The sequence below is a fragment of the Aethalodelphis obliquidens genome, unplaced genomic scaffold, assembly GCF_003676395.1.
Source record: "Aethalodelphis obliquidens isolate GAN/ISIS:26980383/991018 unplaced genomic scaffold, ASM367639v1 scaffold7, whole genome shotgun sequence".
Lineage (NCBI taxonomy): Eukaryota > Metazoa > Chordata > Mammalia > Artiodactyla > Delphinidae > Aethalodelphis > Aethalodelphis obliquidens.
The window spans coordinates 25348219-25370129 of NW_020837951.1; positions in this window are offsets into that span (position 1 = coordinate 25348219).

Sequence of the window (21911 nt, forward strand, 5' to 3'; positions counted from 1 at the left end):
CATAGCCACAAAGTGGTTACTGCAGTCTGAGAAAATGATAAAGATTTAGAAAACTGTCCCCAAATAATGTCAAGTAACAAAGGAAGGATAAAACATTGTACGGATTGCACTTATGTTTAAAGACAAATACATACCTGTAATCAAAATCTAAACACACATGGATAAGTACAGGAAGGGAGGTGCAAAAATAAACAGGTGATGTGGAAGGTGTATGGATTCAGGGTTTTTTTTTTTTTTTAAACAGTGCTTCTTATCTCCTTACAAGTGGATTTAACAATAAACAGGAAATGTGGAGTTGTGCAAAACGACAAGATTTGGAATAAAATGCTGTAAGACATTGGGCTGTAGAAATAATGCCAACCACAGGGCTCCTCCCTCCCGGCCGCCCCTCTTGCTACTCTGAGCACTTGGACACGTGGCTCCACTCACACTGAACCTGTAGCTGCTCCCCCAAATCATCATGGCTTCTCATGACTGGGTGGGGGCCCCATCTCTGTGCTCCCTCAGCACCTGCGCATCACACTTGGGAGACACCTAGATACTGAGCTTTCAGGGGACGCCTAGCTGTCCGTCTCCCCCACTAGTTCCTGAGTCCTATGCAGACTCGCATCTGATTCATTTCTCTCGCTGAGCCCAACCTGTGTTGTATTGAAGGGAAATATAATAAACTGTGCATTGTGTGGTAGAAGCAACACAGGTAAAACGTAACTAAAGAGGGAGTGAGCAATGGTCAAGCGGTCCGGAGCGAGGGCCCTGCACTTACCAAGAAGCCTTGTTCCTTGCAACCAGCCCCAGCTCTGCCCAGCAGGGCGGAGTCAAGTCTCCTGCCTTCCACCCCTCCGTGGGTGCCCCTGCAATGAACATACACAGGCCTCATGCCATCTCTCTACCCAGCTGGCTTTCCTTGCCTGAGCTTGAAGGAAAGCAGAATAAACAGCATGTCTGCACATGGTCAAGGTCAAAAGCACCATCCCCCATGCCCCAAAGGCCCTTCAACCACTCTTTTTTATTTATTTGTTTCTAACTGCTCTTTCTGAGTCTCAGCTTGCAGGGACAGAGGTAGGGGATGAGAAAGAAGGACAAGATCTTCATGGGGTACGCCTCTGAGACGCAAAAACACAAGTTCCAGAGGTGGAAACGAAGACCCATGTCCTGGGAATTACACTATCACAAGAATGCTAGTCACTAGCTCATGACAAAAAACAGATTTATTCCCCCCAATCACAACTTCATTTCTCCCCAGAAATTGATCACAAGCTCAAAGCCTGCAGCCTTTTTTTTTTAATTTTTGAATTTTATTTTATTTATTTTTTTATACAGCAGGTTCTTATTAGTTATCCATTTTATACACATCAGTGTATACATGTCAATCCCAATCTCCCAATTCATCATACCACCATCCCCACCCACCGCGGCTTCCCCCCCTTGGTGTCCGTACGTTTGTTCTCTACATCTGTGTCTCAATTTCTGCCCTGCAAACCGGTTCATCTGTATCATTTTTCTAGGTTCCACATATATGCGATATTCGTTTTTCTCTTTCTGACTTACTTTACTCTGTATGACAGTCTCTAGATTCATCCACATCTCTACAAATGATCCAATTTCGTTCCTTTTTATGGCTGAGTAATATTCCACTGTATATACGTACCACATCTTCTTTATCCATTCGTCTGTCGATGGGCATTTAGGTTGCTCCCGTGACCTGGCTATTGTAAACAGAAAAGCCTGCAGCCTTGATATGATGATCCCTGCAAAGACATTTTCCCGAAGATTAGATTTCTTTGTTATCTTCTGCAATGCTTTGCAGATAAGGAGGTAAGAGCCAGTTAAAGCACACTGGAACATGTACAGAAGAACTGAAGATGATCACCACTGTTACTAGGGTGGGTCATAAAGCTGGACAGATGCTCAGCTGAGTACCAGTAATCATTCTGCACAAATGCTCTGAGACCCAGATAGATCATGTATACCTATTTCATACCTCGATGTGATTACTTCTCTTTTTTAACTATGTAAAGACAAGATGTGGCTCTTTCTTTCCCACTGTGGCCAACTTAATGGTCACATTTATTGAAAGCAGTGCTGTACAAACCTGGATTTTCTAATGACAGTTGAAGCAAATCTCTCCCTCCCTGACACATCTCAGAGGAGTTAAAGATACTGAAATGACACATGTGTGGTCTCTGAGGTATTGAGAATCTTATAAGGGAGTTGGGCACGTAGAGCAGCCAGAGTGTTTGTCAATTGGAACATAACTCCCCACTGGAGGCCCCTGTCTCCATCTTGTTCCCAGAGGCTGGCATATGGGAGGAAGGCAACAGGTTCGAATGAATGAATGAATGAATGAGTGGGTGGGTGGACTAGATCATTTTCAGACACGAGCCTGCTTATCTTTAGGACTCACTGTGAAAACTTAAAGCTGAATTTTAAAAGCACATCCTTTGCAGGAATTCCCTGGCAGTCCAGTGGTTAGGACTCAGAGCTTTCCCTGCCAGGGCCCAGGTTCAATCCCTGGTTGGGGAACAAAGATCCCGCAAGCCACGTGGCGCGGCAAAAAAAAAAAAAAAAAAAAAAGCACATCCTTTCTCTATGTCCCTAATCCTAGGGTTGCTTGACTCCTGGTCAAGCACTCATAGTTGAAAGAACATTTATTAATTAGGGTGTTTTCAACAGCAACAAATAAGCCACCCAATTTAAAGTGGCTTAAAGAATTAGGAAAAGTATGATCTCAAATACAGCAACTACAGGGGTTTCAGGTAAGTTACAGAAGAGGTCCCTCCCACCCACACACAGTTTTATACATGAGCGCCCATTAAAGTAAGTCCTCAGTTTCATCACCCAAAGGTAGAGAATCTTATCGAACTCAGAATAACCACACCAGGCAGGCGTAGATCAGAGTACATGTCTCAGAAGTTCTGCTAAACTTCTGACGACACTTCAAGGGCTGGGTCACTCACCTTTCTTATTCATGGCTTACGTCACTAGACTAGAGGACTTTACCCTCACATCTATGGCTTCTGTTCAAGGGAGTATTCAGACCAATCACGAGTGAGTCCATTTCCTTACCTGCAGGAAGAAAGCGGAGCCTGTGCTCAGGAATCCTCAAACATCACTCTGCCTTCAGTGTCGCAGGGTACCGAAAACCCCATTTCCTCACATTTTATTTGAGACTTTGATACAGAACGCTAGCACAATGGTGACACATCCATTTTCCCCAATCCAGATAACATGATAGTGAGAGGTAGGGTGAGTTCAAGGTTGATTTGACAACTTCATCAAGGATCCAGAATTCTTCTATGCCTCAATATATTATCTTTGCTCCCAGACTGACTCCCCTTATGGTCACAAGAGGGCTGCTACAGTTCCAGGCATCACACCTGAACAGGACAACGTCTAGACAGACTGAATCTTCTAGTTTTCCCCTTCTGAAGAAACCTTTTCCAGATGCCGCCATTCAGCACCCTCTTTACTTCTATCTCTTAAACCATAGTAGATGATACACCTGCCCTAAAATCCATTGCTGAAGAGGGAAAGTGGGATTACTAACTACTGTAACTAAGTAAATGAATGACAGTTGACTGGAGATAAACACCTTCCACGATCAAACTGTGGTTTTGTTAGCAGAGAAGAAAGGGGGAGTAGGCAAAGTCCAGGCAACTAACAGGACCTGTACAAAATGTTCCCCATCAACAGAGACCTTTCTGGGGACTTCCCTGGTGGCGCAGTGGATAAGACTCCATGCTCCCAATGCAGGGGGCCCGGGTTTGATCTCTGGTCAGGGAACTAGATCCCACATGTGTGCCACAACTAAGAGTTCGCATGCCACAACTAAGGAGCCCACCTGCCTCAACTAAGACCTGGCATAATCAAATAAATTTTTTTTTAAAAAAAGAGAGGCCTTTCCAGTTTGATGCTGTCTGGGTTCCAGGGCTCCCTTCAGGCAGGGAGGCCATGGAAGGGAAGGGCTTAGGCACTTGGGTCACCTACGGTGTTTGCTTCTGGCTCCTCTGGAGGCCTCAGCAAAATGTGGAGGGCAGGGCTTCCCTGGTGGCGCAGTGGTTGAGAGTCCGCCTACCGATGCAGGGGACACGGGTTCGTGCCCCGGTCCGAGAATATCCCACATGCCACGGAGCGGCTGGGCCTGTGAGCCATGGCCACTGAGCCTGCACGTCCGGAGCCTGTGCTCCGCAACGGGAGAGGCCGCAACAGTGAGAGGCCCGCGTACAGCAAAAAAAAATGTGGGGGGCATGCACTGGCGTGATGATTTCTGGCGCTGCTGTCACCACTGGTTATTTGCCTGTCTATGCCACTTCCCCAGATTTCCACATCTGAGAGGATACAATAGGAAAAAATATAGTCAGGGTACAAGGGCAAAGGGAGCCACTTTATTGGGTACCTACTGGACACAAAGCACTTTTTCACACACCAGGTCATATCATTCTCACGGTAACTGCTAGCTGAGTATCTATGGCAGTCTGTCATAAATGAGGAAGCTGAGGCATGATTAAACAACGGCCAACATCCCACAGCTAGAAAGTGGCAGGGCCAAGCCGCAAGCCAGGAGCTGCCTGACTCTAGGACCTGCAGCCTCTGAATGCAGACGTGTTCCCTCCAGTGCGAGATGCAGCACCAAAGCCACCAGTGATGAGAAAGAGACGCCGCAGAAATTATGACGTCAGTGTAGGAACATTGCCAGAAAAGCTAAATAAAGAGTTAATAATGTTCAGGAACCCAGAGACAGGCATCATATTATGACCTCATAAACACAGATCACACGCACAAGTTCCAAACAAGGCACCCTCCGCTCCCAAAGCCCTATCCATGGGTCATCACGAATGGATTTCACAAGACCTCTAAACAGTATGGTCCACGGTTCCACACTGGGCCGCAAACTGTTTCCAGCTCACAATAAATACAGAAATAGAAGCGAGTGGTTAGAAACCTTTAAAATGCTTTGACATGGCTGTGATATTCAAGCACATAATTAGCGGACTCTCACGGAACAGGGTCCGTTTGAGTGTTGAATGCAGGTTGCATCTGGCACAGGCTGCATTCTAGTACTGGTCTCTGATGAATTTAAAAAATGTTTAATGAAGATCAATTAATAAATTTTTTAAACCCCAGTTCTTCACCACAGAGCGTTGGAAAAGCATTGCCCTAGCGTTGGCTGGGTAGATATAATTACTCCCATCTTACAGGTGAAAAGAATGAGACGCAAAGAGACTGAGTCACTCGCCCAAGGTCAACACCAACAAGGGTAAGAAGCAGGAAAGGCAAACTCTCTAGTTCGACAACAAATGAGAACTATGAAATCTCTCAGCTCCTGATAACAGAAAGTGTTAGCAAGAGTTGTAAAAATATGGAGGCTTATTTAAAAAAAAAGAAAAAAGAAAAAAGAAAATTTCCTCTAGCTCTGCCTTTGCCAAAAGTTCAGCTAAGATGCCTCAGGGGAGAACTACCTATAAAGGGAGGCCAGGAATAAAAGGGATATGGATGGCTTCATTCCTGACAAAGGCCAGTCTTTTGCATCCTGAGGTACACATAGGCTTACTAACTGTTACTGCAATTTCACTTCCACAAATCATGAAGGACTCTTTTTAAAATCCTCCCAGTCTGGTTCTAGAACTCACCAGCCCCATCACTGCCAACCCAGCTGAACGACCCACCTCCTCAGAGCTTGGCCCTTTCTAGAATGTTCTACCATGACCTCCTCCCTTCCCCAACTGGAAAAGCGCTGCTCTGCCTGAAGACATTTTTAGAAGAGATTATTGTTATATCAACACTCTGGGTTTCAAGAACTAAGAAGCATTCAAGTCATTTTATTTTTTCATATTTTTAATTATTATTTTTTAACTGGTACTACATTTATTGAAAAAATTTTCATGTAAGTAGACTTGTGCAGTTCAAACCTGTGTTGTTCAAGGATCAAATGTATTTGTATATATACATATATATATATTACATATATTTATTTGTATATAAATAAAATGAAATCTCTATGTTCATATATATTTGCTTGTTAAAAACTCTCAATTCCTATTTTCTTGAGGGTTTTTTCTGTGTGTGTGTGGTACGCGGGCCTCTCACTGCTGAGGCCTCTCCCATTGCAGAGCACAGGCTCCGGACGCGCAGGCTCAGCGGCCATGGCTCACGGGCCCAGCCGCTCCACGGCATGTGGGATCTTCCCGGACCGGGGCACGAACCCGTGTCCCCTGCATCGGCAGGTGGACTCTCAACCACTGCGCCACCAAGGAAGCCCCTCTTGAGTATTTTTATCTTCAGTGGATGTTAGTTTTCATTGAAGGTTTTTTCAGCATCTATTGAAATAATTATGAATTTTCCCTTAGATTTTTAATATTCTCTTGGATTTTTTTTTATTAAAGTATATTTGATTTACAGTGTTTCAGGTGTACAGCAAAATGATTCAATTATATGTATATTTTTTTCTCAGGTTCTTTTCCATTATCCAAACTCATTTTAAAAGGGGGGGTGCTGGAATACGGACTTCCCTGGTGGCACAGTGGTTAAGAATCCGCTAGCCAACGCAGGGGACACGGGTTCAAGCCCTGGTCTGGGAAGATCCCACATACCACGGAGCAACTAAGCCCGTGCGCCACAACTACTGAAGCCCACGCGCCTAGAGCCTGTGCTCTGCGACAAGAGAAGCCACTAAAATGAGAAGCCTGTGCACTGCAACGAAGACCCAATGCAACCAAACATAAATAAATAAATAAATTTATTTTAAAAAGGCGGGGTGGGATATATAGTGGGGCTGTTCAGGGGTCTCTAGAAGAGCACGCTGGGGACTGGAAAACTGTTGCCACCCAGGCACCTCTTGCTCCCTCTCTCGGAAACTACTGGCCTCTCTCGCACTTGCTGTATCTTAGCTTCTCTCCACCTGTCTGCCCCAATCTCCTTTTTCTCCAGTGCTCCTCTCCTTACCTGCTGCTTTCCTGCTCCTATACCTTCACTCGCACACAATCAGTGTGGCCTCCCAACCCCAACTCTACCTCGCAACTTTGCAAATGCAGCACCGGTGCCAACTAGATCCATCTCTGTTCCCAAGTCTAACTTCCTGGAAGAGGAATCTGATTGGCTGAGTGCTCAGCTGGGCTGCTAATCAGTGGTCACCAGCCTACCTGAGAATCAGCTTCCCTGGGGTCCAAGGTCAATCTCTGGTCTCAACAGCCGTTGCCGGGAAAGGCCAGGTGTGTGATATGGAGAATGTCTGCTTCTGTGAAGGACGCTCTAAGCAAACTGGCCAACACTGTTCATGTGGTCTGGTCAGGAATAAATGAGACATAAATGAACTCCTATTCATCCTTCAGTTCCCAACTCTGCTGACACCTCATTGGGGAGGTCTTCCATGATTTCTCTAGGTTGGTTTGTGTTTTCTTTTTTTAACATCGTTATCGGAGGATTATTGCTTTACAATGGTGTGTTAGCTTCTGCTGTATCACAAAGTGAATCAGCTATACATATACATATGTTCCCATATCTCTTCCCTCTTGCGTCTCCCTCCCTCCCACCCTCCCTATCCCACCCCTAGGGGGTCACAAAGCACCGAGCTGATCTCCCTGTGCTATGCGGCTGCTTCCCACTAGCTATCTAGTTTACATTTGGTAGTGTATATATGTCCGTGCCACTCTCTCACTTCATCCCAGCTTACCCTTCCCCCTCCCCGTGACCTCAAGTCCATTCTCTACGTCTGTGTCTTTATTCCTGTCCTGCCCCTGTGTTCTTCAGAACCTTTTTTTTTTATTATTCCATACATATGTGTTAGCATACGGTACTTGTTTTTCTCTTTCTGACTTACTTCATCCAGGTTGGTTTTTATTCCTTGTGTTTTCGCAGTGCAGTGCACACATTCCTCTACAGGAACACTCTCTGTGTTAACTAGAAACTGCTTTCTTGGGACTCTGCCTTCGCCACCAGACGATGAGGACTCTGAACATTCAGACCATAACCTGTGTATCCTCAGTGTGCGGCGTGGCGCCTGGTGCTGGGCGAAGACGGAGCTCGATGAATGAGCGGGGAGTGACTAAATGAATGAATGAATGAACACCTGAATCAGCATCTGAATGAAAGACTAGACAGTGAATCATGCTATTCAACTTGACAAATTTTAGTCCTGCAACCACTCAGGATGAGGAGAAGGAAGAAGAGGAGGAATTAAGAGGTGGGAGGACTCCACAAGGAAAGGTAAAAAGAAAGAAAATTACCCCCAAAAAGAAGAGACAAAGAAGTGGGTGATCTGCCGGCTGTGTTGCAGCATCTTTTATTTCTAGGCGTTTTTTTTTTTTCAGGATTGTTAGATTCCTTAAAATAGCATTTGGGAATAAGGGATTAAGGCTTGGATTCAGTTTCCCCATCTGTGAAATGGAGATCGTAGCAGCTGCTTTGCTGGGTGGCTGAGAGGATTAAAGTGAGGTTACAGATGATAAGCGCCCAGCAGAGCACCTGAGGGCAGGCAAAAGGCGCTCCTGGGTTCTGGGTAGAGTTTTAGAACTGCCCGGAACATCCAGGCAGGCTCTCAGTGACAGAAGGTAGTACGAATGGGGACTTTCACAGAGAAGCACTGAATCCGGATGAAATTATCCTTCACCATGGGGCTTAGAGTACGAGGGAGCTGACAGCAGGGCGTGCTGCCCAATGATAGCAAGAGGCTGGCACAGGCCAATAACAGTGTTACGATGTTAATCATTAAAATGCTGTGTGTGTTTTTGTCCGGGGATGAGGCACGTCGATCTTTGTTCTCCCTCTACTAGATGAAAGGTGAGGTGCTACCAAAGGTGGTGACTCTAAGGCGAGAGGATGGCAGGCCTGCCTGGCCACCTGCACAGCAAGGCTCTGGCTCCCGCAGCCCCCAACATTTTTGGAGTCCTTGAAGGGAACAGCTGAGCAGGTGCAGGCGGAAAGGGAGGGCAGGCAGGGTAGCTCCTCCCAGGAATCCAGGCCCCGCCCAGTCAAATGAGAGTCCTCTGTAGCTGACTGGCAAAAGAGAGTTAAAAAGGAAGAATAAACATGATACAATGGTGCCTATCAATATTTTTTTAAAAAGCAAGAATAAAAATTTTAAATAATTTTAAAAATTAAAATAAAATTTTAAATTAAAAGTTAATTTTTAAAAATTAAAAAAAAATTTAAAGGAAGGTGAAGATCTATACCCAAGAGAAATGAAGCAGAAACTTGTACACAAATATTCATGGCAGCATTATTCACAGGAGCTAAAAGATGGAAACAAGCTAAATGCCCATCGACTGATGAATGGATAAACAAAATACAGTATATCCACACAGCAGAATATTATTCAGCAATAAAAGGAATGGAATACTGATACGACAAGGATGAAGTTTGAAAACGTTATGTTAAGTGGAAGAAGCCAGTCGCAAAAAAAAAACCCACATATGCTATGATTCCATTTATATGAAATGCCCAGAATAAGCAATCCATAGAGACAGAATGTAAATTAGGGTTGCCTGGGGCTGGGGGACAGGGGACTGGGGAGTGGCCACTAATGGGCACAGGGTTTCCTTTGGAGATGATTAAAATATGAAACTCTGTAACTATACTAAAAAACATTGAATTGTACACTCAACAGGTGAATTGTGTGATATGTGAATTATAGCTTAATAAAGCTGTTACGTTAAAAAAAAAACAAAACAGTGTGGAATAGCAGTTCATGCCTGCATTCTAGGTCAGATTCTTAGCTCTCACGCTTTCATTGAGAAAACGTTGAGCACCTATTAAGTGCCAAGCCCTCTTCTAGGTGCTGGGTCCACAGCAATGAATAAGACAGATAATGTCCTGCTCTATTGGCACTTAGGTTTTATTGGAGAAATCTGGCCCCCAAGCTTTTTTCTTTTTTTAATTTAAGGCAAATAAATAAATAAATGCAAGTGTGCTGAGACAATGAAGCAAATATGGAACTTAAAGAAAGAATCCCCTAGAATGCAGAAGCATGCCTGGAAGAGGAGGAATTCCAGGGAGAGGGGGTAGCGTGTGCAAAAGGCTTCCTGTGGACCTTACACCAGTCCCTCCAGCTTTCTGAGCTGTTGCTCACAGTGTGGGGGTGAAACACCCATTCCTCACTCATGGGAGGCCCTGGCTCTGTGCTTGGCAGACCGTGGGACCCAGATATTATTTCCCTCCCTCTCCATCCCCAACTCATATGCTCTATGCCTCCAGCCTGGATTGCGTATCCTTCCTCTCTCTCCCCGTAGAAGGGCCACAGAATCGGTCTGTGATGGTTTGTGACCTCTTTTCCCTTGAACAAGGCCAAGCCATCGGTCCCTTGTCAGGTCCCTGGTGGCCGGTATCCCCCTAGAGGCTGATGCCGTGGCCTTTCTCCTCTCAACGGCCTTCCAGCTGGCTCTGGGCTCTGTCTGGCACTGGTCAGAGCTGGAAGCTTGGTGAAAAGAGAAAATGCGATGCTGTTAATAAAAGCAGAGGTTCTAGACTCAAGCATATCTTGATTCCAGACAGAGTTACTTCTACTCTTTCCTGGCTAAGTGCCCTGGGGGGTGGGGCTTCTCCCCTCTAACCATTTTCTTTTGCAGGAGCATCAGCCTTCTACTACCATTTACGGAGCATCATTCAATATCTACCTGAATCCTCACCATCACCCATGACGTTTGACACCTCTTTTATTACCAGTTCACAGAAGAGTAAACTGAGGCTCAGACAGTTGAAGTCAAGTGCCCATACAGCTAGTTGATGAAAGAACCCGGATTTAAACCCAAGAAGTTGGGACTTCCCTGGTGGTGCAGTGGATAAGAATCCACCTGCCAATGCAGGGGACACGGGTTCGATCCCTGGCCCGGGAAGATCCCACATGCCGCGGAGCAACTAAGCCTGTGCGCCACAACTACTGAGCCTGCGCTCTAGAGCCCGCGAGCCACAACTACGGAAGCCCGCGCGCCTAGAGCCCATGCCCCGCAACAAGAGAAGCCACCGCCATGAGAAGCCTGCGCACCGCAACGAAGAGCAACCCCCGCTCGCCACAACTAGAGAAAGCCCGCGCGCAGCAATGAAGACCCAACGCAGCCAAAAATAAATAAAATTAAACCCAAGAAGTCTGGATCCGGAGCCTATGGTCTTTACAACTACACACTATGACGTCTCACCAGTATGAAATTGGACAATAACGCCTGCATAGTGGGCTTTCTGTGAGAATTGACGGAGCTAGTGTACATAAGGCATCTTGGTGTTTGGAATATAGTGTCCAACAAACGGTACCTAGCCTACAACCCCTACGCCCCTGAGACTTAAAGTGGGTTCTGCTGTTGGAAGGGATTTTTTTCAGACTTCAACGTGAGGTGTGTCCCAGGGAGAGACGGACAACACTGAATAACTGTCCGGTGGAACTCTCCAGCATTCCCTGGAGTTCCCATCAGGTCCTGGGACTCCCCCTACAGAACAGACCCAGTAGAGGTGGCTTGAGCTTTAAGGCAACCTGCTGGCATCAGCTACAGGGGAGCTGGAGCCCGACAACAGCTCTGAGCGGGATGGGGGCTTCAGAGGCTAAGTGGAGGAATCGGGAGGGCTCCCAGGAGGTGGGCTGGGGGTGGGGGGTGGGGGGTCCAGTCTCCTTGGCCCTGTCAGTGGCAATGGCTCTCAAAGTCAACCCGGAGGCAAAAAGAAACTTTCAGTGAGAAACTTTCAAAAGAGACTTGGACCCCAGCTTGGCAATGAATGAGAGGGTACCGCACTCAACCACAAGGAGAGCCGCACTTTACCCCTGTGGGGTCAAGAAAGCAGCAGACGGATGTGGAGGGAGCCTAAAATCAGTTCTAGCACTCACCAAGAAGGAGCTTCTAACTGTTCCAAGATTGTTTCTCCATTTGCAACATGAAGCAAATACCACCAACCTTACAGAGATCAGAGCACCAGATACGTAGAGCAAGTATCCAGCACAGGGGCAGGCACATATTTTTATTTAAAAAGAATAATCATCAAAGCTCTTAGTTACTGTGCTAAACTTTATACATGCATTTGATATCCTCATTGGATCCCCGTAACCACTTTGTGAGATAGATCTCGTTATTAGCGCCATTTTGCATATGGGGATACTGAGGCTTTAAGAGTTACAGGATTGCATGTCCCAGGTTGTACAGCTCGGCGGTTGTCAAGCTGGGATTTGAATCCGGGCAGTGAGATCTCAGAGCCTCCATCTGAACTGGTTCCATTCTCCCTGCCCTTTCTCAAGAGATCACTCAATCCACCCCAACACCAGTTCAAGATAACCAAGTCATTCATGGTAACTGGGACAGTGTGGAGGAATGACTAAGACCATGCATGGGTTTTAGACAGTACCAGCTCTTCCTTCCTAGAGGTGATGCAGTCGTATCTCATCGAATCCTTGCAACAGCTCTGTGAGAGATGTAATATATTAACTTCACTGTGCAGACGAGAAAACAGAGGCAGGGCAGTGAAGTAAATCATTCAAGGTTACGGTCAGGCAGTAAGAAGAGAAATGAGAGCCCACTTCAGCCCTAGGTTGGGTTCCAGGGACGTAGTTGCTGGATAATAAGTTAGCTCACCTCTGGGAGGCCAGGCAGCCTTGCGTCTGCACAGGAAAACAAAAGTAGATAAATGCAGGAATTCACAGCCCTATAAAACATGAATTAAGATAAAATACGCACCCTTACTACCTAATGAGGGAGGTTTATGAACACAAATGCATGACAATGACTCAGACGACCATAATTATCTTATCATAAGTTAAAGGCAATCAATTCTTATTTCTAAGTAAATATAATACTTTCTCAATCCTAAAACACACCTTTTTTTTTTTTTTTTTGGTCATTTCTGAAGTCCAGGTGCGGCTACCATGGATGTGCATGTTGAATTTGTGTCTTTCTTTCCCCCCAGAAAAGCTGGTATTGAATGGAGACTGTGTCAGAGAACAGATGTTGCCTTAGAATTGAAGTTCCTGCTTCTTGCCTCTGTCCTAGGTGAAGTCCCCTGCCCCTCCTCCTGCCTTCCTTTCCCTCTCTCCAGTCAAAAGAGGAAAACTGAGCATCCCTTGTTAGGAATAAGAGATAGCCAGCACTCTCTTAGGGGACTCATGGAATAATTAAGTGGTTGGGGAAAGCAAAAATAGAGATCTTCTCTCCCCCAGCCCAGGACACCCCCTATACTCTGATCCCTGATGCAAGGACATGGGAATGGTTGACTGAGCCTGGATCTGCCTGTCCTAGGCTGGAGGAGGATGGTCAGTGGAGAGCAGGTCTTTGTGCAGCTGGGACATGTGAGTCCAGACGCGGCAGACCCCTCAGCAATGCCACAGTAGAACCTGGTGGTAAACCTGAGGCTCTGGGTTCCCAGAGTGAATGCTTCTCACTCTGCTGCCTCCGGTTTTTTTCTCTCAATCTCCCTGCCGGGAAGGACCCTCCCACTGGCCCAGGAGAGGAGATGCTGTCCTCCCAGAGGCAGAACAGGCTGTGTGCCCCTGGGCAAGTCACTCACGGCTTCTCTGGAGACTCAAACGCCCCCAGCCTCATCCCGCCCCAAGCTCCCTCTCTAGATAAACAAGTGGCCTCCTTCAAGGGCCTCCACTCTCAAATGTGGGATTGATAGAGATCATGGGCCCTCAAGGGTCTCCTTCTCTCTCCTGAACTCTTAAAATATAAAAGGTGGCGGTCCAGTGGTTAGGACTCTGCACTTTCACTGCTGAGGGTGTGGGTTCGATCCTTGGTCAGGGAACTAGGATCCCACAAGCTGAGGCACAGCCAAAAACAAACAAACAAAAAAACCCAAAAAACAAAATATAAAAGGAAGAAAAACCTCAAAGAAAGTACCCAGTCAGAAATCAGAAGTGCTGGGTTCAGCTCTGACCCTCATCCTTCCTTGTCCGTGAAATGGGCACAGCCCTTTCCTATCTCTGAACCTGGTATCCCACTTCCTTTCCACCCTGGCCTCTGAGGCCTATAGGCGAGACTCCATAGCTCCTGGCAGGCTCCGCCTGGGCAGGGACTTCTGGTAAAGCCCCTGCACTGTAAACTTTGAGGGGGCAGCCTCTGGCCTGCCTTGTTAATGTCTGTTGAGTTGAATCACTCAGAAGCCTCGCTCTGGACTCCTTTTAAATGGCAGACCCCAAAGACAGGTACAACTTTCGTTTATGCCTCTTAAGTAAACTTCAGCCTAAGGATCTCTGCCTCTATCCCTGCGTGCAGAAAGAGGAAACAGAGCCAAGCCTCAGCCCAAGATATGTGGGAGGGGGTGTGGGAGAGCAGGGAAGGGAGAGCAAGGGGCTGGCTGAAGTCCTCAAGATGGCCCAAGGATAAGTCTCATCAAGGCAAACGGCTGGCAGTGCCCAAACTAGCTGGCAGTCACTGAACCCAACCAGTGCTCAGCACACATCTCCCCAGGGCAGTGGGTGCTGGGTGAGAGCCAGACTGCTGGATTCGTGATCCCAGCTCTGCCGCCTATAACTTTTCTGACCTTGGGCCATGACTTAACCTACCTGTAAAATGGGAGGAAGTAGTACCTGCCTTCTAGAGCCATGGAATGATGAGAGCAGTGCTAGCACAGAGCTAATTCTATGGTAGTTTTCACTGCTATTACCTGCCCCGAGGCTCACATACAATATTATCTCATAGGATCTTCAGGACAAGCCTGGGAAGAAATAATTGTTTTCTATATGAAGAACCTGAGGCTCAAGTCACACTGCTGGTTTGCAGCAGGGCAGGGATCAAAGGCTCCCTTGTTCTCTGTAACTTTAAGTTCCACCATACCAGGTCCCCTCCCCGAGGGAGGGATAGAAAAGTACAAGGTTGTGGGAAAAGGGAAGGAAAAATGATGAAGGGAAATCAGTGCCACCGGGAAAGGCTCAAGGTGGGAGAGGCTGGCTGGTGGGACAGGTAGACGGAGCATCTTTTCCCGCTATGAGTGCTGCCTCCCAGGAAGGATGCTGGCTGCAGGCTGAGGGCCTCTGGGCACTACAGGTCTTTCCCAGCAAGGCTGCAGCCTCTGAGGCTCCAGAGAAATCCTACTGCAGACCACACCACAGATCACCAGCCACAAGGGAGGAAGGAGAAAAGGAGGAAGGAATAAGGACGGGCCAGCCCGGGCGGCCCTGGGTCCATTCCCTGTGCAGGCCCTGGAGCTCAAGGACAGCCCCAGGCTCCTTGGGTCCCAGACACTTCATTCTGGCTAAGGGAATGGGGAGGCTGGGCCCAGAGGGGGCAGAGTCACATGGGCGGTAGACAGGCTGCATCCCTACCCATCCCAGCAGGCAGCAGGCAGGCCAATGGGGAGGTGGGCAGGAGCCCAGAGGGCCAGCAGCTGTGACCACAAGCCAGGCATCTTTCTGGCCACAGGGGTTGGCAAAGGGCAACCAGACTGCCTTCTCAGACTGGAAAGAGAAGGAGTCTCTTCAGGTCGGAGAAATTCCTGCCTGTGCCACTTTCCTATTCCCAGACTCGCCAAATATTAGAGCAGGAAGGGGCTTCCCAAGGTCAGCCAACGGGACCTTCTCATTCTGCAGTGGAGGACAGTAAGGTCACCCAGATTCTGAAGGTGTAAATGACACCAGAACTTGGGTGCTCCAACATCAACACCCAGTCCCATGGTCTTTGGGGAAGTAGAGGAGACTCAAGTCAGGCCTCCACGGTTCTGGTTCTGCTCCCAGCCAGCAATCTTCTAGATGCGTCCTTCAGCGTGTAGATTCTATAGTTCTGAGATAGAGAGTGGCGGGCACGCACCAGGTGTGTGTTTGTGTCTATTCATTCAGCAAATATTTATCGAGGGCCTTGGGCTAGGCTCCACTTCAGGCCCTGGAGATAAAGCAGTTCCCAAAACAGATGAAGCCCTTCCTCTTGGGGGGCTGACATTCCACTGAAGAGACTGTGGAAGTCTATGTAGAAGGACCCTTGTGTATCATCTGTGCCCAGACTCTGGTGGGTGGGGAATGTCCCGTCCACACCACTGAGCACCACACCCTTCTCTGGGCCTCCTTGTGCATCACAGGGGATCTCAGACAAATATCACGAAAGTATTTCCTAAGCCACCACCCTGCACCCAGGTCCTCTGCCCCCACCACGCCCAGGGTGCTTCAGCTAACACCCTTTGCCCTGCCTTGAAATCACCAATTTTGTTCGCTAACTGTCTGAACAACCTGAAGTGGGCCTGCCTCGTGACGTCTTCTCTGGTCCCCAGCGCCTGGGAGACGGGAGCTCCCTGGAACCTCTTGATGAATAAAAGCCTGATTGAATGAAGCCATTGATTCTGAGCTCCGATCACTCGTCTGTAAAACAGAGGCGATCCCTATCTGGACGACTCCTGATTGCCCCACAGCTCAGATGGGACGGGAGATGAAAGGACCTTGGAACCAGCAAGCTGTTCTCCCAGCAATAGTTCTTATTATCCCCCATAAAAAAGGGCACCAGTTAAGTGCCTCTCTCTGGGAAAGGCGGCAATCCTGGAGCTGGCAGGGAGCGTGTGCTGGTGCAGGAATATGTGTGTGCACGAGGCCCAGAGATGCTGCGAGGAGAACCGGCTGCCGGGTCAGCAGGGCCCAGCTAAGTCAGCTCACGGCAGAGAGCAAAGGGGAGGAAGGGAAAGGGAGAAGGCACCCGAGTCCCCACGTCCATCCATCCGTCTGTCTGTCTACCGCAGCCAGGAACCTCCAGGCAGGACGGAAGCACTGCCCGGCCGTAAATGACTGCTGGCTCCAGGCTGGCCACCCGCCCTGACTGCCCTCACGGAAGGGCCGGACTTTACCCAGCAAATCGGGAAGGAACTGGAACCTCTGAACTTGGGACTTGGGCTGCGTCGATAAGGCCAGTGGACAAACAGAGGGCAGGGGTTGAGGCTCCCCTTTACACACACAGAAGCCCGGCTCCAGGCTGATACTGCCGAGATCTTTGCCCTTTAGTTCAGACAGGAAATCTTAAAATGGAAAATGAGCTGCGTAAGGAAGGGGCGCGGCCACCAGCTCACAGGGAAGACAGAGCAGGTTGTTCCCAATACAGCTTTGAACGGGAAGGGACCCAGCCAGCCAGGGGTGTCTGGGCAACAGAGAAGGCGGCTGGGCAGGTGAGAGCAGCATGAGTCTGCGTTCCTGGTGTGAACGAGGCAGCTGGAGGGCCGGGGAGAAGCAGAGGCCTCATCGGAGCCACAATACACCATCTCTTCCTCGTGGGGATTGAGCCCACCCGTAGGACCCTCAGCTTCTCCATCCATAAACAGGGCTAGCAATACCATCTCCCTCAGAGAGCACACGAGAGGATCCGAATGAAGGCACGAGTGTGCCCTGCAAAATGCAAAGGGCTTGACAAGCAACCCCGCATCCTGGTCGAGCCCTCCCACGCCGCACTCCCCAGCCCCCAGAGGTATTTCACGATCAAGAGGAGAAATCCAAAATAACATCTCCTGCCCCCCATGTCACCCCCATACACCCTCGGGCTAGCAGTTCAAAGAAAAGAACATTGGGAGAAGAGACATAATTGGAGAACCCCAGCAGTCTCCCTGCTGAGGTTTCCAAGTAACTATTCACCTGTAAATTACTCCTCTCACCTTACTTCCATCTCCAGATCCTTTTGACAAGGTAAATTCATTTATCTACATCTCTAACCATCCTGCTTTGGTACACATTCCAACAAGCTTGGATGGCCCATTAAAGAGACAAAAAGTTGAAGAAGTAAGGCAGGCAGGAGGGAGAGAGAAATTCACTCCTGGTCATTACTGGCACTTACAGAATTACCCTTGGAGAGTAATTAATGAGGAACCAAAGCCAAGGCAAACCTCACCCCCTGCCCAAAGGGAGCCCGTCACAGCAGGGTGGGAGCTGCCGGAGGCCCTTGTTCCACATGGCCCATACCACCCACCAGCAGTAGGGGCTGAGGGGAGATGACTGGACGGTTCTGGGCAGTGCTGTGGGCTGCACTTTCACTTCCAGGAAGAACCCTCCTGATCCAATGAAGTCACTCCCTCTCATTCACAGACCCCCCCAGCCCTACCAGACCACGCCCCACCAGGACCTGGACATTTCCGGACCTGGCGCATCTTAGGCACATCCATGGCTAGCTGCTGAATGAATGAATCAATGCACCGTTCATTCCGGTGTCTTAAAGCCTGTCAGGTGTGTCCAATCCACAGCCACCCCTCGGATTAAGGCCACGATTGTCGCCTGCCTGGACCAGGGCCTCAGATTATTCTCTCTGCTTTCAGTCTCTCCTCCTCTCAGCCTCCACACAGAATTATCTCCTTGCAAAGCAAATGGTAAAAGCAAGCAAGGTAACACTTCAGCTTTGACCACCAAGGAGAAAGTCATGGTTAAGACAGGGACCCCTGGGGAATTCCCTGGCAGTCCAGGGCTTAGGACTCAGCACTTCCCCTGCTGGGGCCTGGGTTCAATCCCTTGTCAGGGAACTAAGATCCCACAAGCCGCACGGCCAAAAAAAAAAAAAAAGACAGGGACCCCTGGAGTCAGACAGCCTGGGTTTGAAATCTGGGTCCAAACAGTCCCCCTGTGTGGCCTTGGGTAAGTTACTTAACATCTCTGAATCTTAGCTTCTTCATCTATGAGAAGAAAATAATAACGGTATCTACCTCTTTACAGGTGTTATCGTTTCCGGTATGAGTTAATGAAGGAATGCCAAACGCTTATAAACATTAGCTACCTGCAGCAGCATAACTATTATTGTCATCATCATCATCATTGCTTAAAACGCCTTCACTGTCTTCCCATTGTCCTTGAATTAAAAGCCAAGCTCTTTAGCGCAGCTCGTGAAACCTGAGCCTGCTGGCTTCCCACCCTCAGTTCTCACCCCTTCCCCACTCTCCCTTAGTCCAGCCACAAAAGGCCTTGTCATTTCCCAAATGCTCCTCTCTCCATCCACCTCAGCTCTCTGCCTCAGGCCACTTTCTCTGCCTCTCAGAACCCAGAGATGCACACCCAGCAGACCCGAGAAGTGCCCACTAAGGGGCTCCGTCCTTAGAGACTTAACCCTGGTTTGGGCAGAGAACGCGTGTGAAGCTCAGAGCTGGACCTAGCGAACAGACTATCCAAGTTTGTTGTCTTCTCAAAAGAGCTTCCTAGTTGTTTTAAAACATCTAACAATTCTATGGAAAAGAGAAGTTAGGTATGACTGCCCCCACTTTAACACGATGGACCCATGGTCCACACAAGGCCAGTGCCTTGCCTGTGGTCACCACTTAGCAGCTACAGGAACAGAATCTTAAGTCATCCAGGACAGCAGAATGGGAGGAAAGAACACCCACCTGAAGGTGGACCTGAGCTTGCATCCCCAGTCAAGACCTTGGGCAAATTTTCACCCCTCTAAGCTCCCAATTTCTTCATCTGTAAAGCGGAGGAAAGAATGACTTTCTTGCAAAGTGCTTTGGGAAGATGAGTTGAGACACCTGCCGTAGGAGAAAGTGCTCGGCCCCTGCCTGGCCTTGGAAACAAGGGCATCGGGATGGGAGGAGAGGGAGGCTGCACAGAGGCAGGTGTGCAGGGATGTGGAAGCGGCACAGGAAACAGGAGTGGGCAGCCTCTGCCTCCACCCCGGGGCTCCGGGACTTCCACAGCCTTCACTCCTACAGGCCAAGGGCAAATTGCATCCTCAGCGGAAAGGCACAGGGCAGTGAAGACCAGAAGTGCAGCAAGATGGGAGCTGGAGACACAGGTCTGGGGGAGCCAGCAGCCACGAGGAAGCCACAGGGACAGGACTGCATGCAACTTCCTAGGGAGAAAGCTGAGGGTGGTACCAGAGGTGCACCTGGGACCAGGAGGCAGGGGAAGAGACTTGGAAAGGGCAGGGACCTAAAAGATACAACAGTGATTATAGAATGGTCACCCCAACCATCAGCCCAGAAAGAGCAGCTCTATTTATTCAACATTTTCCTCCAAGTGTTTTTTTTTTTACGTATTTATTTATTTTTGGCTGCGTTGGGTCTTCGTTGCTGCCCGCGGGCTTTCTCTAGTTGCAGCGAGCAGGGTCTGCTCCTCGTTGCGATGTGCGGGCTTCTCATTGCAGTGGCCTCTCTTGTTGCGGAGCACGGGCTCTAGGCGCGCGGGCTTCAGTAGTTGTGGCTCGCGGGCTCAGTAGTTGTGGCACGTGGGCTGTAGAGTGCAGGCTCAGTAGTTGTGGCACACAGGCGTAGTTGCTCCGCGGCATGTGGGATCGTCCCAGACCAAGGCTCGAACCTGTGTCCCCTGCATTGGCAGGCGGGTTCTTAACCACTGGGCCACCAGGGAAGCCCTCCAAGTGGTTTTGTGTGTGTGTGTGTGCGTGAGTGTGTGTGCATGCGCGCACGTGCACTCGTGTGTGTGTTTTGGGGGGTTTTTGGTCGCACTGCATGGTTTGTAGGATCTTAGTGCCCCGACCAGGGATTGAACCCAGGCCCTCAGCAGCGAAAACACTGAGTCCTAACCACTGGACCACCAGGGAATTCCCCTCCAAGTGTTTTCTAAGAGATTTTTATATATTTCACTAAAAGAACAAATGATCCCACCCATGCTACAAGTCATGTTAGGGGAAAGTGAAACAAGTTGTCTTCCCTGTCCAACTAGGACATGGACTTCTCAGGGACAAGATATAGATCCAGAGCCTGGCCCAGGGCAGCCTCAATAGAGATCGTGAATGGCTGAAGAAATGAAAGAAGAGGGAACACTAAGATCAGAAAGTGAAATATCTAGATAGCCCTTAAATTCATATTTTCTTAATATGAATATTATAGTTATATAATAATAATCATCTGATTATTATTATTTAACCTTATTTTCCAAATGACAAAGTAAGCTGTTCTATGAGTAGAAAAACTGTTTTGAGTAAACTAAACTGAATTAACTCCTGCCTCCCACACTTACTTCTCTGAGCCTCAGTTATCTCATCTGTTAAATAAACATTATTTTGTATTTGGAATCAGCATTGGGAGGAGTCAAGATAATGTCTATAAAGTGCCACCCATATGGTTTTCACTTAATACATGAAAACTTGCCTTGCAGACCATAAAGCAAGTCCAACAGAATTCAGAAGCACAGCATGTATGCTGCTTTCTCTGACCACAAAGCGATTCAGTTGGAAATAAATAATGAACAGATAACAGAGAGCCTTACGGTTTTGGAAATTTATGAGCACACTTCTACAGAAGTCAAAGATCAAAGAAAGAATTAAAGTGGAATGTGAACATAGATAGAACTGGATGTCAATGAAAATGTTACATATCAAAATAGATTGGGACTTCCCTGGTGGTCCAGTGGTTATGACTCCACGCTCCCAATGCAGGGGGCCCGGGTTCGATCCCTGGTCAGGGAACTAGATCCCGCACGCACGCCGCAGTTAAGAGCCCACATGCCAAAACTAAAAAAAAGATCCCACGTGCCGCAACTAAGACCCGGCGCAGCCAAATAAATAAAAATATTTTTAGAAAAACAAAAACCAAAATGGATTGAATACAGCTAAATCAACACTCAGGGAGGAATACGTAGCCTTAAATGATTAGATTAGAAAAGAAGAAAGGGTGAAATACTGTGAGCTAACTATGCAACTTAAGGAATTAAAAAATAATTACAGCATAAACCCAAGGAGAGCAGACCATAAGAAAGAAATAAGAATGAGAACAGGGGCTTCCCTGGTGGCGCAGTGGTTGAGAGTCCGCCTGCCGATGCAGGGGACGCGGGTTCGTGCCCCGGTCCGGGAAGATCCCACATGCCGCAGAGCGGCTGAGCCCTTGAGCCATGGCCGCTGAGCCTGCGCGTCCGGAGCCCGTGCTCCGCAACGGGAGAGGCCACAGCAGTGAGAGGCCCGCGTACCACCAAAAAAAAAAAAAAAGAGAGAGCAGAAATTAATGAAATAGAAGATAAAAATAAGATAGCTTTAACAAAGTCAAAAGTTGGTTCTTTACTAAGTCTAATAAAATTGAGAAACTTTCAGTGAGAACAATCAAGAAAACAATGACAG